This window comes from Cetorhinus maximus, chromosome 5 (assembly GCF_964194155.1).
Source record: "Cetorhinus maximus chromosome 5, sCetMax3.hap1.1, whole genome shotgun sequence".
In the NCBI taxonomy this organism is placed as follows: domain Eukaryota; kingdom Metazoa; phylum Chordata; class Chondrichthyes; order Lamniformes; family Cetorhinidae; genus Cetorhinus; species Cetorhinus maximus.
This window is the reverse complement of record NC_135883.1, coordinates 102,623,819-102,637,124: the sequence shown is the minus strand read 5'-3', so window position 1 is coordinate 102,637,124 and position 13,306 is coordinate 102,623,819.

Below are 13,306 nucleotides of genomic sequence, written 5' to 3'. Positions count from 1 at the left end.
ATGGCATGAAAAGCCATCTTTGCAGCTGGTGGGTAAAACGTCATTATTTCTTTGCTCATTCAGTGGATGTGGGCTTCGCTGGCTGGTCCAGCATTTATTCCCATCCCTAGTTGGCCTTGAGAAGGTGGTGGTGAGCTGCCTTCTTGAACTGCAGCAGTCCATGTGGTGTAGGTACACCCACAGTGCTGTTAGGAAGTGAGGTCCAGGATTTTGACCCACCAACAGTGAAGGAATGGTGATATATTTCCAAGTCAGGATGGAGAGTGACTTGGAGGGGAGCTTCCAGGTGGTGGTGTTCCCATCTATCTGCTGCCCTTGTCCTTCTAGGTGGTGGTGGTCATGGGTTTGGAAGGTGATGTTGAAGGAGCCTTGGTGAATTCCTGCAGTGCTTCTTGTAGATGGTAAACACTGCTGTTACTGTGCATCGGTGGTGGAGGGGGTGAATGTTTGTGGATGTGGTGCCAGACAAGTGGGCTGCTTTGTCCTGGATAGTGTCAAGCTTCTTGAGTGTTGTGGGAGCTGCACTCATCCAGGCAAGTGGGGAGCATTCCATCACACTCCTGACTTGTGGCTTTGGGGAGTCAGGAGGTAAGTTACTCATCACAGAATTCCTAGCCTCTGACCTGCTCTTGTAGCCACAGTATTTATATGGCTAGTCCAATTCAGTTTCTGGTCAATGGTAACGACCAGGATGTTGATAGTGGGGTATTCAGTCATGGTAATGCTATTGAATGTCAAGGGGCGATGGTTAGATTCTCTCTTGTTGGGAATGGTGATTGCCTGGTACTTGTGCGGCACGAGTGTTACTTGCCACTTGTCAGCCCAAGCCTGGCTATTGTCCAGGTCTTGCTGCATATGGATATGGACTGCGTCAATATCTGAGGAGTCATGAATGGTGCTGAACATTGTGCAATCATCAATGAACATCCCCACTTCTGACCTTATGATGGAAGGAAGGTCATTGATGAAGCAGCTGAAGGTGGTTGGAACGAGGACACTACCCTGAGGAACTCCTGCAGTGATATCCTGGAGCTGAGATGCTTGACCTCCAACAATCACAGCCATCTTCCTTTGTGCTAGGAATTACTCCAACCAGTGGAGAGTTTTCCCCTGATTCCCATTGACTCCAGTTTTGCTCGGGCTTCTTGATGCCACAGTTGGTCAAATGCAGCCTTGATGTCAAGGGCAAGCCCCTTTCACCACACCTCAGGAGTTCAGCTCTTTTGTCCATGTTTTAACCAAGGTTGTAATGAGGTCAGGAACTGAGTGGCCCTGACGGAACCCAAACTGAGCATCAATGAGCAAGTAATGACTAAGCAAGTGCCACTTGATAACACTGTTGATGACCACTTCCATTACTTTATTGATGTTCGAGAGTAGACTGATGGGGGCGGTAATTGGATGGGTTGGATTTGTCCTGTTTTATGTGTACAGGGCATACCTGGGCAATTTTCCACATAGCCAGGTAGATGCCATTTTTGTAGCCATACTGGAACAGCTTGGCTAGGGGCATGGCAAGTTCTGGAGCACAATTCTTCAGTACTATTTCTGGAAAATTGTCAGGGCCCAAAGACTTTGCAGTATCCAGTGCCTTCAGCCATTTCTTGATATCATGTGGAGTGAATTGAATTGGCTGAAGACTTGCATCTATGATATGGGGACCTCTGGAGGAGGCCGAGATGGATCATCCACTCAGCACTTCTGGCTGAAGATTGTAGCAAATGCTCCAGCCTTATCTTTTGCGCTGGTGTGCTGGGTTCCCCCATCATTGAGGATGGGGGTATTTGTGGAGCCTTCTCCTCCAGTGAGTTGTTTAATTGTCCACCACTATTCACGACTGGATGTGGCAGGACTGCAGAGCTTAGAACTGATCCATTGGTTGTGGGATCGCTTATCCCTGTCTATCACTTGCTGCTTATGCTGTTTGGCATGCAAGTGGTCCTGTGTCATAGCTTCACATGGTTGACATTTGATTTTTAGGTATGCCTGGTGCTGCTCCTGGCACATCCTCCTGCACTCTTTGTTGAACCAGGGTTGATCCCCTGGTTTGATGGTAATGGTAGAGTGGGGGATATGTCGGGCCATGAGGTTACAGATTGTGTTCCAGTACAATTCTGCTGCTGCTGATGGCCCACAGCGCCTCATGGATGCCCAGTCTTAAGTTGCTAGATCTGTTCCAAATCTGTCCAATTTAGCACAGTAGTAGTGCTACACAACCCGATGGAAGGTATCCTCTGAAGACGGGATTCACTCCTACCAACACTGTCATGGACAGATGCATCTGCGGCAGGCAGGTTGGTGAGGATTAGGTCATGTGTGTTTTTCCCTCTTGTTGGCTCCCTCACCACCTGCCGCCGACTCAGTCTAGCAGCTATGTCTTTTAGGACTCAACCAATAGTAGCTCAGACAGTAGTGCTGCTACCGAGCCACTCTTGGTGATGGACATTGAAGTCCCCTCTGCGCCCTTGCCACCCTCAGTGCTTCCTCCAGGTGGTGTTCAACACTGAGCAGCACTGATTCATTAGCTGATGGAGGGCAGTACATGGTAATCAGCAGGAGGTTTCCTTGCCCATGTTTGACCTGATGCCATGAGACTTCATGGGGTCTGGAGTCGATGTTGATGACTCCCAGGGCAATTCCTTCCCAACTGTATACCACTGTGCCGCCACCTCTACTGGGTCTGTCCTGGCAGGGGGACAGGACATACCCAGGGATGGTGATTGTGGTGTCTGGGACATTATCTGTAAAGTATGATTCCGTGAGAATGACTATGTCAGGCTGTTGCTTGTCTACTCTGTGAGACAGCGCACCAAAGTTTGGCACCAGCCCCCAGATATTAGTAAGGAGGACTTTGCAGGGTCCACAGGGCTGAGTTTCCCGTTGACGTTTCCGGTGCCCAGGTCGGTGGTCCGTCCGATTTCATTCCTTTTTTGAGACTTTGTAGCGACTTGATACAACTGAGTGGATTGCTAGGCCATTTCAGAGGGCATTTTAGAGTCAACCACATTGCTGTGGCTCTGGAGTCACATATAGGCCAGACCAGGTAAGGATGGCAGATTTCCTTCCCTAAAGGACATTAGTGAACCAGATGGGTTTTTACAACAATCAACAATGCTGTTTGGCAAGCATTAGACTTTTAATTAATCATTAGACTTTTAATTCCAGACGTTTTATTGAATTCCACCATCTGCCCATTCGAATTCGGGTCCCCAGAGCATTAGTCTGGGTCTCTGGATTACTAGTCCAGTGACAATACCGCTACGCCATCGTCTCCCTCGCTATGGCACTTAGTGCAAATCTGGGATGATTCCGCCCATGAATGCACCACCACCTGCAAGTTCCCCTCCAAGCCACTCACCACCCTGACTTGGAAATTTATCACCGTTCCTTCACTGCCATTGGGTCAAAATCCTGGAACTCCCTTCCTAACAGCACCCTGGGTGTACCCACACCACATGGACTGCAGCGGTTCAAGAAAGCAGCTCACCACTACCTTCTCAAGGGCAATTAGGGATGAACAATAAATGCTGGACTAACAAGCAATACTCACATTCCATGAACAATCAAACAAAACTTGCATATTATTGCATACATGGAAATAGAGGATGCTTCCACAAAGAGCCTACAAGTTGTTTTATGGTTTTCTCCAAAAAGTCCTGCCATCAGGTCATCGACCTGAAACCATATTACTCTTGTTTCCCTCCACAGATGCTGCCATATCTGCTGAGTATTTCCAGCATTGCTTGTTTTTGTTTCAGATTTCCAGCATCTTCAGTATTTTGCTTTGTTTTGATGCTCAAATGGCAACTTTCCTCGAGAGCATCCTGGAGTTGTAGTACTAGCCTCGACCGCTGAGAAAGGACTTTATTTGGAGCTCTAGCAGGTTTGTACCTGCTGCCACCACTGTTTGCTCACACTCATGCATACTCAGTACTGAAGGTGCTCCTAATGCTGCTTCTTTACCCCGGCTTGCTGAGTTCCCTAGGTGAATGAGCTTAAGCTTAAGCCTGAACAAATATTCTTATTAATGAACCAGTTTAATCCTGCTGCACCTAACTTTTGGATGTAAGTTTGTATTTGTTCAAAACTGGTGTAAAGGAATGAAATTCAAATTCACTGGATGTTTGCACAGATGCGGGGCCATGTTAATAAGCCAAGAGAGACTTTGGTGGACAATACTTGGGAGCAGTGCAAATGATCAAGAAAATTCCAGCATCACTTTGTAGGAAATTGTGGCCGATAACTAAGTTTGGGTTTCCCAATGGGTTCACTTGATCTCTCGCCATGGGGTCCCTAGAGAAGCCAATATTTACACCTTTTCTCCAGGATTTCTCCTAATCTTTTACCAACCAAAAAGAAAAAGCAGTAAAAACTGGGAAATAAGAATACTGGTCCAAACTGATCTTGTATACCTTAAAGTGAAACACCAGTAAAAACTGGGAAATAAGAGCACTGGTCCGAAATGTTTTTTCTTCTGGGAATGTTATAGAGGAGATCAAGGGAACCTCAGTGAAAACACTGCCAGCTATGAATAATCACAAGTGCTTATAGGAATGAGCCATTTTTAACAATGCAAAAACTCTCTAGGCTGAAAGAGTGAAACTGCAGCCCCCAAGCTTCAGATTTCCATTGCTTCACAACCTCTACAATATCAGCATACCTTGAGGACCAAACCCAATTGCAAATAAACTGATCGAATCATTATAAGCACTGCATTAATCCTTCCAGCTCCGAAGTGAAGTATAAAGCAGATCTTCAATTTATTAAAATTACTCCTTAACAACTGTCATTAGTCATCACATAACCTCTTACTGTGTCGCTGGAAAGTGCAGCTTTCATCTTTCCAAGTTGCCACAACAACAGCATTCTTACTTTGATTCCTTTGCTTGTGGAATGATTATATTGACCTGACCAGCATGTGCCCATGAACAGTTCCACCAGAACACATTATAATTTTACTGGTCCTCTTAAGGCATTCTTGTAAGTGTTCAGCATAATGAAATTGTTCTTGTTTGTGCCCAGGAATTGAGCAAACTGCTGACCTCTCTGTCTTTTTTTTTGCAGTTGTCTGAATTGCATCTGGTCCCTCATTTCTAATATGAATGAATTCTAAATAGACAGTTCCAAGGAGACGGAACGCTGATTGCATGCAAAGAATGCATCCACACGGGAATGTGATTTGTGAATAAACATTTGATTATCAACCAGACATTTGAATCTCTAGTGAGCACTTAATGAGAGCATGGTGCAAAATAATACACTTCCTGACGCAAATTTCAGCTGAAGGTTTAAGAGTTTAACTTTGTGACCTGGAAGTGATCTATCTCCAATGGAAATCTTCTCTGAAACATAGGGTGAAGTTTTACCACCTTAGAAATGTTTCTGCCATCGAGACCAAAAGCGGGTCCTGGTCCCAATAGTGTCAACTTAAAGGCTGCCGAATTAAGGACGGCAGTAGATTCCTGAGGCGGGAGGCCCATTAAAGGACCCAAAGCTGGGGGTGGCCAGCAGCCCCACTGGGAGTGATGGATGCAGCTGATGCAGGTAGGGGAGCACGAGGGTGCCTCAAAATGGAGGCGATCTCTGAAGCCTTCTGCAAATTATAAATTATAAAATAGCCACAGCTGTCAGGCCATCATTGTGGAAGGGGGAGCTGCTCCGGAGGATTTCTTGTGGCTGGAGTTGCCACCTTATCATCCCAGCGGCTCTGTGGGTTGAGAGGAGGAATTGATAGCACCCCCCACCCCCCCACAAGGTTTGCCAATAAAAGGCTGCCTCCAGGTACTTGCTGGGCTTTGTCCTCAGTGTGGGACCCATCTGGCATTAGGAAGATTCCAGCAGGGGCAGCATTTTACCTCCAATTAGTCTCTGAAGTGGTCTAATTGGCTACTCGCCACTAGCAGGTGGCTAGTCATTGCTTGGAGGCAGGAACATACAGGGAGTCGAACCAACACACTGTCTTCAAAGATTACTCCTGGTCTCACCTCCAATTCCACCTCCACAGAACTGGCAAGATTCTGCCGATAATTGCAAATGCCATGCATCATTCAGATTGAACTAGCCACTGAAAAGCTCCAACACCCCATTGTCTCGCTTCCCGTCTATCTATTTCCCTCTGGCCCTTTCTTAATTGGTTTTTCCCTCACCACCAGCCATGTACAAATCACAGCTGATTGAAACACGAAAGGAACGAAATCCTGTACTTTTGCCGATGTCTTTCTGTAACTCACCATCAGGACATATAAGAGAGTACAGCTCGTTTCTTTGATTTTCCCTCTCACTCACTGGAGGCTAAGAACTTGGGACAATTTTTTTGGCATTTGCTCTAAGCGTTGCCTAGGCTGAGCCTATTGAGGAAAACATATTAGAGAATTGCGTGGCCTTGACAGAGACGGTTTGATTTTCTTCCCACTTACATTGCACAGGCTCCATTATGGCTGTTAAATCCTCCAACCCCAATTTTCATCCCTTCACTCCAGCCAAGTGACAGGTAAATCTTGGGTGGGAAAGAGGAAGTCTTTCTTTTCATTCATTCATGGGGTGTGAGCATGCTGGCTAGGCCAGCATTTATTGCTGATCCCTAACTAACTGCCCTTCAGAAGGTGGTGGCGAGCCAGTTTCTAAAACCACTGCAGTCCATCTGGTGCAGGTGTACCCACAGCACTGTTAGGGAGGGACTTTCAGGATTTTGATCCCACAACAGTGAAGGAACAGTGATAAAGTTCAAAGTCAGGATGATGTGTGACTTGGAGGGGAACTTGCAGTTGGTGGTGTCTCTATGCATCTGCTGCCCATGTTCTTCTAAGTGGTAGAAGTCGCATGTTTGGAAGGTGCTGTCAAAGGATCTTTGGTGAGTTCCTGAAGTACATCTTGTAAAAAGTACACACTGTTGCCACTGTGCATTGGTGGTGGGGAGAGTAAATGTTTAAGGTGGTGGATAGGGCACCAATTAAGCAGACTGCTTTGTCCTGGATGGCGTTGAGCTGCACTCATTCAGGTAAGTGGAGAATATTCCAACACATTCCAAGCTTGTGTTTTTTAGTTGAGAAACAGATTTTGGGGAGTCAGGAGGCAAGTTACTCCTATCAGAATACTCAGACTCTGACCTGCTTTTGTAGCCACACCATTTATATGCTGGCCTAATTCAGTTTCTGGTCAATGGTAACACCCAGAATGTCAATGGTGGGGGTATCAGTGATGATAACATCATTGAATGTCAAGGAAAGATGGTTACATGCTCTCTTATTGGAGATGGTCATTGCCTGGCACTTGCATAGCCCAAATGTTATTTGTCAAACCTGAATGTCATCCAGGTCGGCTTCAGTATCTGAAGAGTTGTGAATGGTGCTGAACATTGTGCAATCATCAGCAAATATCCCCACTTCTGACCTTATGATGGAAGGAAGGTCATTGATGGAGCAGCTGAAGATGGTTGGGCCTAGGATACTACCCTGAAGAACTCCTGCAGTGATGTGCTGGAGCTGAGATGCTTGACCTCCAACAACCACAACCATCTTCCTTTGTGCTAGACATGACTCCAGCCAGTGGAGAGTTTTCCCCCGATTCCCATTGACTCCAGTTTCGCTAGGGCTCTTTAATACCACACTCGGTCAAATGCTGGCATGATGTCAAGGGGAGTCACTCTCACCTCCCCTCTTGTGTTCAGCTCTTTTGTCCATGTTTGGACTAAGGCTGTAATAACTTCAGGTCTTGGCAGAACCCAAACTGAGCATCAGTGAGTAGTTTATTGCTGAGTAAGTGCCGCTTGATAGAACTGTGAACAATACTTTCCATCACTTTGCTGATGATTGACAGGAGTTTGATGGGTTGGTAATTGACCAGATTGAAGTTGTCTTGCTTTTTGTGTACAGGACATACCTGGGCAATTTTTCACATTGCCAGGTAGATGCCAGTGTTGCAGCTGTACTGGAATTGCTTGGCTAGGGGGCATGGCAAGTTCTGGAGCAAAAGTCTTCAGTAATATTGCTGGAATGCTGTGAGGTCCCTTAGTCTTTTCAATATCCAATGCCTCCTGCCATTTCTTGATATCATCGAATTAGCTGAAGAATGGCATCTGTGATGCTCATGAGGCCGAGGTGAATCCCCACTTAGCATTTCTGGCTAAAGGTGGTTGCAAATGCTTCAGCCTTGTCTTTTGCACTGATGCACTGGGCTCCTCCATCAGTGAGGATGAGGATATTTCTGGTGCCTCCTCCTCCTAATAATTGTTTAGTTGTCTATTACCATTTACAACTGGATGATGGCAGGACTGCAAAGCTTAGGCCTGATCCAATGGTTGTAGGGCCACTTAGCTCTGTCTATCACATGCTATTTCCATTGTTTGACATGCTGTCTTGTATCTTCAACAATTTGACGCCTCATTTTAGGTATGCCTGGTGCATCTCCTGGCATGCCATCCTGCACTCTTCATTAAACAAGGGTTGATCCCCTGATTTTTTTTATTCATTCATGAGATATGGGCATCACTGGCCAGGCCATCATTTATTGCCCATCCCTAATTGCCCTTGAGAAGGTGGTGATGAGCTGCCTTCTTGAACCACAGCAGTCCATGTGGTGTAAGTACACCCACAGTGCTGTAAGGGAGGGAGTTCCAAGATTTTGACCCAGCAACAGTGAAGGAACGGCGATATATTTCCAAGTCAGGGTGGTGAGCGACTTGGAGGGGAACTCCAGGTGGTGCTGTTCCCATGTATCTGCTGCCCTTGTTCTTCTAGATGGCAACAGTCGTGGATTTGGAAGGTGCTGTCAATGGAGTCTTGGTGAATTCCCGCCGTGCATCTTGTGGATGGTACATGCTGCTGTACTGTGCGTCAGTGGTGGAGGGAGTGAATGTTTGTGAATGTGGTGCCAATCAAGTAGGCTGCTTTGTCCTGGATGGTGTCAAGCTTCTTGAGTGTTGTTAGAGCTGCACTCATCCAGGCAAGTGGGGAATATTCCATCACACTCCTGACTTGTGCCTTGTAGATGGTGGACAGGCCTTGGGGAGTCAGAAGGTGAGTTACTCCTTGCAGGATTCCTAGCCTCTGATCTGCTCTTGTAGCCACAATATTTACATGGCTAGCCCAGTTCAATTTCTGGTCAATGCTAACCCCGAGGATGTTGAAAGTGGGAGATTCAGTGATGGTAATGCCATTGAACATCAAGGGGTGATGGTTGGATTCTCTCTTGTTGGAGATGGTCATTGCCTGGCACTTGTGTGGCACAAAAGTTACTTGCTACTTGCCAGCCTAAGCCTGGATATTGCCCAGGTCTTGTTGCATTTGGACATGGACTGCTTCAGTATATGAGGTGTTGCAAATGGTACTGAACATTGTGCAATCATCAGCGAATATCCCCACTTCTGACCTTATGATGGAAAGAAGATCATTGATGAAGCAGCTGAAGATGGTTAGGCCAAGGGTGCTGCCCTGAGGAACTCCTGCAGTGATGTCCTGGAACTGAGATGATTGACCACCAACAACCACAACCATCTTCCTTTGTGCTAGGTTTGACTCCAACCAGTGGACAGTTTTCCCCATGTTTCCCATGGATTCCAGTGTTGCGAGGGCTCCTTGTTGCCACACTCAGTCAAATGCTGCCTTGATGTCAAGGGCAGTCACTCTCACCTCACCTCTGGAATTCAGCTCTTTTGTCCATGTTTGAACCAAGGCTGTTTTGAGGTCAGGAGCTGAGTGGCCCTGGTGGAACCCAAATTGAGTGTCAGTGAGCAGGTTATGACTAAGCTAGTGCTGCTTGATAGCACTGTTGATGACCCTTTCCATTATTTTACTGATGGTCGAGAGTAGGCTGATGCAGAGGTAATTGGCCAGGTTGGATTTGTCCTGCTTTTTGTGTATAGGACATACCTGCACAATTTTCCACATTGCCTGGTAAATGCTAGTGTTGTAGCTGTATTTGAATAACTTGGCTAGGGGCGTGGCAAGTTCTGGGTCACAAGTCTTCAGTGCTATTGCTGGTATATTGTCAGGGCCCCTAGTCTTTGCAGTATCCAGTGCCTTCAGCCATTTCTTGATTTCACGTGGAGTGAATCGAATTGGCTGAAGACTGGCATCTGTGATGCTGGGGACTTCTAGAGGAGGCCGGGATGGATCATTCACTTGGCACTTCTGGCTGAAGGTTGTTGCAAATGCTTCAGCCTTATCTTTTGCACTGATGTGCTGGGCTCCTCCATGAGAATGGGGATAATTGTGAATCCTTCTCCTCCAGTGAGTTGTTTAATTGTCCACCACCATTCACGACTGGACGTGCCAGGGCTGCAGAGCTTAGATCTGATCCGTTGGTTGTGGAATCGCTTAGCTCTGTCTATCGCTTGTTGCTTATGCTGTTTGGCACACAAGTAGTCTGTGTTGTAGCTTCACCAGGGGCAGAATTTTACGCTCGGTATGTGGGCGCATGCCTGACACGCCCGATTGTAAAAGAATGTGTGATGACGTCGGGATTGTGTCCTGACGTCATTGCGCACTCGCGTGATATTTCGTTCAGTAGGCACGCACCGGAATCAGCCACACGCCCGCCGATAATTAAAAAGCCTATTAAGGCCATTAACAAGCTAATTAAATCCAATTCTATGCTGCCTATCCAACCTTACGGTTAGCGGGCAGGCGAAAAGGCCAAGTGGCCTTTACGTTTTTTTGGAAACCTCATCCAAGGGTGGGATGAAATTTCCAAAAGCAAATAAACATTAAATAAAAACTTTATTTTGGAATTAAAAACATGTCCCATCTCATGTGACCGAGTCACATGAGGGGACATATTTGATTAAATTTTAACTGTCTTTATTAATATTTTAAACAGCCCTTCAATTTCCCTGAGGCAGCTTCGTGTCTCAGGAAGATTGAACGCTCTTTCATGCGCATGCACGACCTGCGCGCCAGCTTCCTCTCCTCCCCCCAATGGCACAGGCAGCGCTCAGCGCTGCTGCTTGCGATCCACGCAGGGCGGGCCTTAATTGGCTCACCCGCATGAAATCTCAGAGCAGAGCCAATCGCAGGCAGCTGTCAGCTGCCCGACCGCCCCCGCCCGCCCTCACTGAGCACCCCCGCCCAGGGCAAAATCCTGCCCCAGGTGCACACCTGATTTTTAGGTCTGCCTGGTGCTGCTCCTGGCATGCCCTCCTGCACTCTTCATTGAACAAGTGTTGATCCCCTGGCTTGGTAATAATGGTAGGTAGGGGATATGCCATGGCCATGAGGTTACAGATTGTGGTTGAGTACGATTCTGCTGCTGCTGATTTCCCATAGTGCTTTATGGATGCCCAGTTTTGAGTTGCGAGATCTGTTCAAAATCTATCCCATTTAGCACAGTGGGATGGAGGGTATCTGCAACGTGAAGACGGTCTCAGTTGTAACGGTAGAGCGGAGAAGACGCTGGGCCATAACATTACAGATTGTGGTTGAGTACGATTCTGCTGCTTATTCTGTTCTGAACCTATCCTACTTAGCACGGTGTTAGTGCTACACCAGAAGATTTAGGGTATGTTCATTTTGAAGATGGGATTTTGTCTCCACAAGGACTATGCAGTGATCACTTTTACCTATACAGTCATGACAGATGCATGCGACAGGTAGATAGGTGAGGACTGGATCTAGAATAGGATAATAATTAATTAAAACTTAAAGTCAGGCTGATTTCTCTGCCCCAGGGAAGGGGTAAGGGATGGACCAGGCTGACTTCCATGCCACTAATCCTGACATAGAATAAATAGGGGATCAGCGCGCCGTGACCCGGGTGTGACGGACAGCAATGCCTGATGGGCTTTGTAGTTCCCAGGATTTTGGGACACCGGATGAAGGTTCCATGCCCGTACTTCTAAAAAATATCAGTCACTTTGATCTTCAGATTGAGAATTTCTCATTCCTCTTCATTTTTACAATTTCACATTGTAGAACCATGGAATCATGCAGCACAGAATGAAGACGTCATTCAGACATTCTTTGAAAGTTCTATCCGACCAGTCCTGCTCCCTTTCTCTGTCACCAGCTTTTTCCCTGTTAATTATTGAAACAATTTCCTTTTGAAAGATGTCACTGCTTTCACCACCCTTTCAAAGCATCCCAGCATACGCTATATTACTGGATTTGCAATCCAAAGAGCTGGATTAATGATCCAGAGATATTCATCCCTCCAGCTGAGGAATTTTGATGTTGTTAACTAAACAAAACTGGGAAAAAAAGATGATCATGAAATTTCAAGATTGTTGTCAAAACCTACCTACAGGTTGCACAGAATACTGGGAGAGATAGATGGACCTAGAGTAGGGAATAGGTTAACAAGTGGGGCCTGATAAAGGAGAAAGTAATAGAATCTAAATCAGGGTTACTGTGCATGTATGTGACTGTACAGAGCATGCTAACTAAGATTAGTGAATTACAGACTCAGATTGCCTGTCGGGAGAGCGCAATCGGCAGGACCGGGAGCGGATGTGAAATCCGTTCTTGCCTGTGATCGTCCCGCTGCCAACAGCAATTTCCTGCTGGTTGGCAATTAAATCCTGTGGAACATGAAACTGAGAAAGGCTCAGCGCTGCGGTGGGGGCAGGTGCCCGGACCAGTAAGGGTGCGGGCGGGGGATTTAAATGGAGCTGGAGGCTGGAAGAGCCTCAGGGAACTGCTTTGGAAATTGCATTTTTTGACATAGAGTTAGAATGCAGAATGTCAACTTTACCCAGAGCCCAGGCCAGGCATGAAGTAAATGCCCAGAGCCAGTCTGGCCCCCGCTTTTTCAATGAGTGCCGTCAGGTCTGGAGGCAGTTAGTGATCAGCACGACATCCTGCTGCTGCGGCACGGTAAGAGACAAACTCACATGATGAAGGAGGCCTGGATGGAAGTGGTAGGCCTGGGCAGTGGCCATGATGTTGTTCACAGAACCTGGATTCAGTGTAGGAAAAGTTTCAATGACATTCTGCACTCTGCCAGGGTGAGTACTGAATCCAGTTGGAACCTTGGAGAGATGTCTTTGTGAGTGGCTGCACTTGTTGATGCTCACTGGCGTGAAAGGCAGAGCTTAAAGTGGCACATAATCCTGTGACTTGATAGACTAGGGCTAGCATATATGTCAGGGTGGGGTGCGGCAACGTGATGGGCACCTGAACCTGCATCTTTGCGGGGGAGGCTGGAACGTTCCGGCATGTTGAAGGGGTCAAATGACAGCACTTTTTCCTTACAGAAGAGGAGTCACAACGTGCAGAAGCGAGGACAGACAGGTGATGGGATCCCAAAACTTCTTTTCCTAAGTCAGGCGGAGGAGCAAGCCCTGGAAATCCTGTGAGCATGGAGCCAGGTCCAC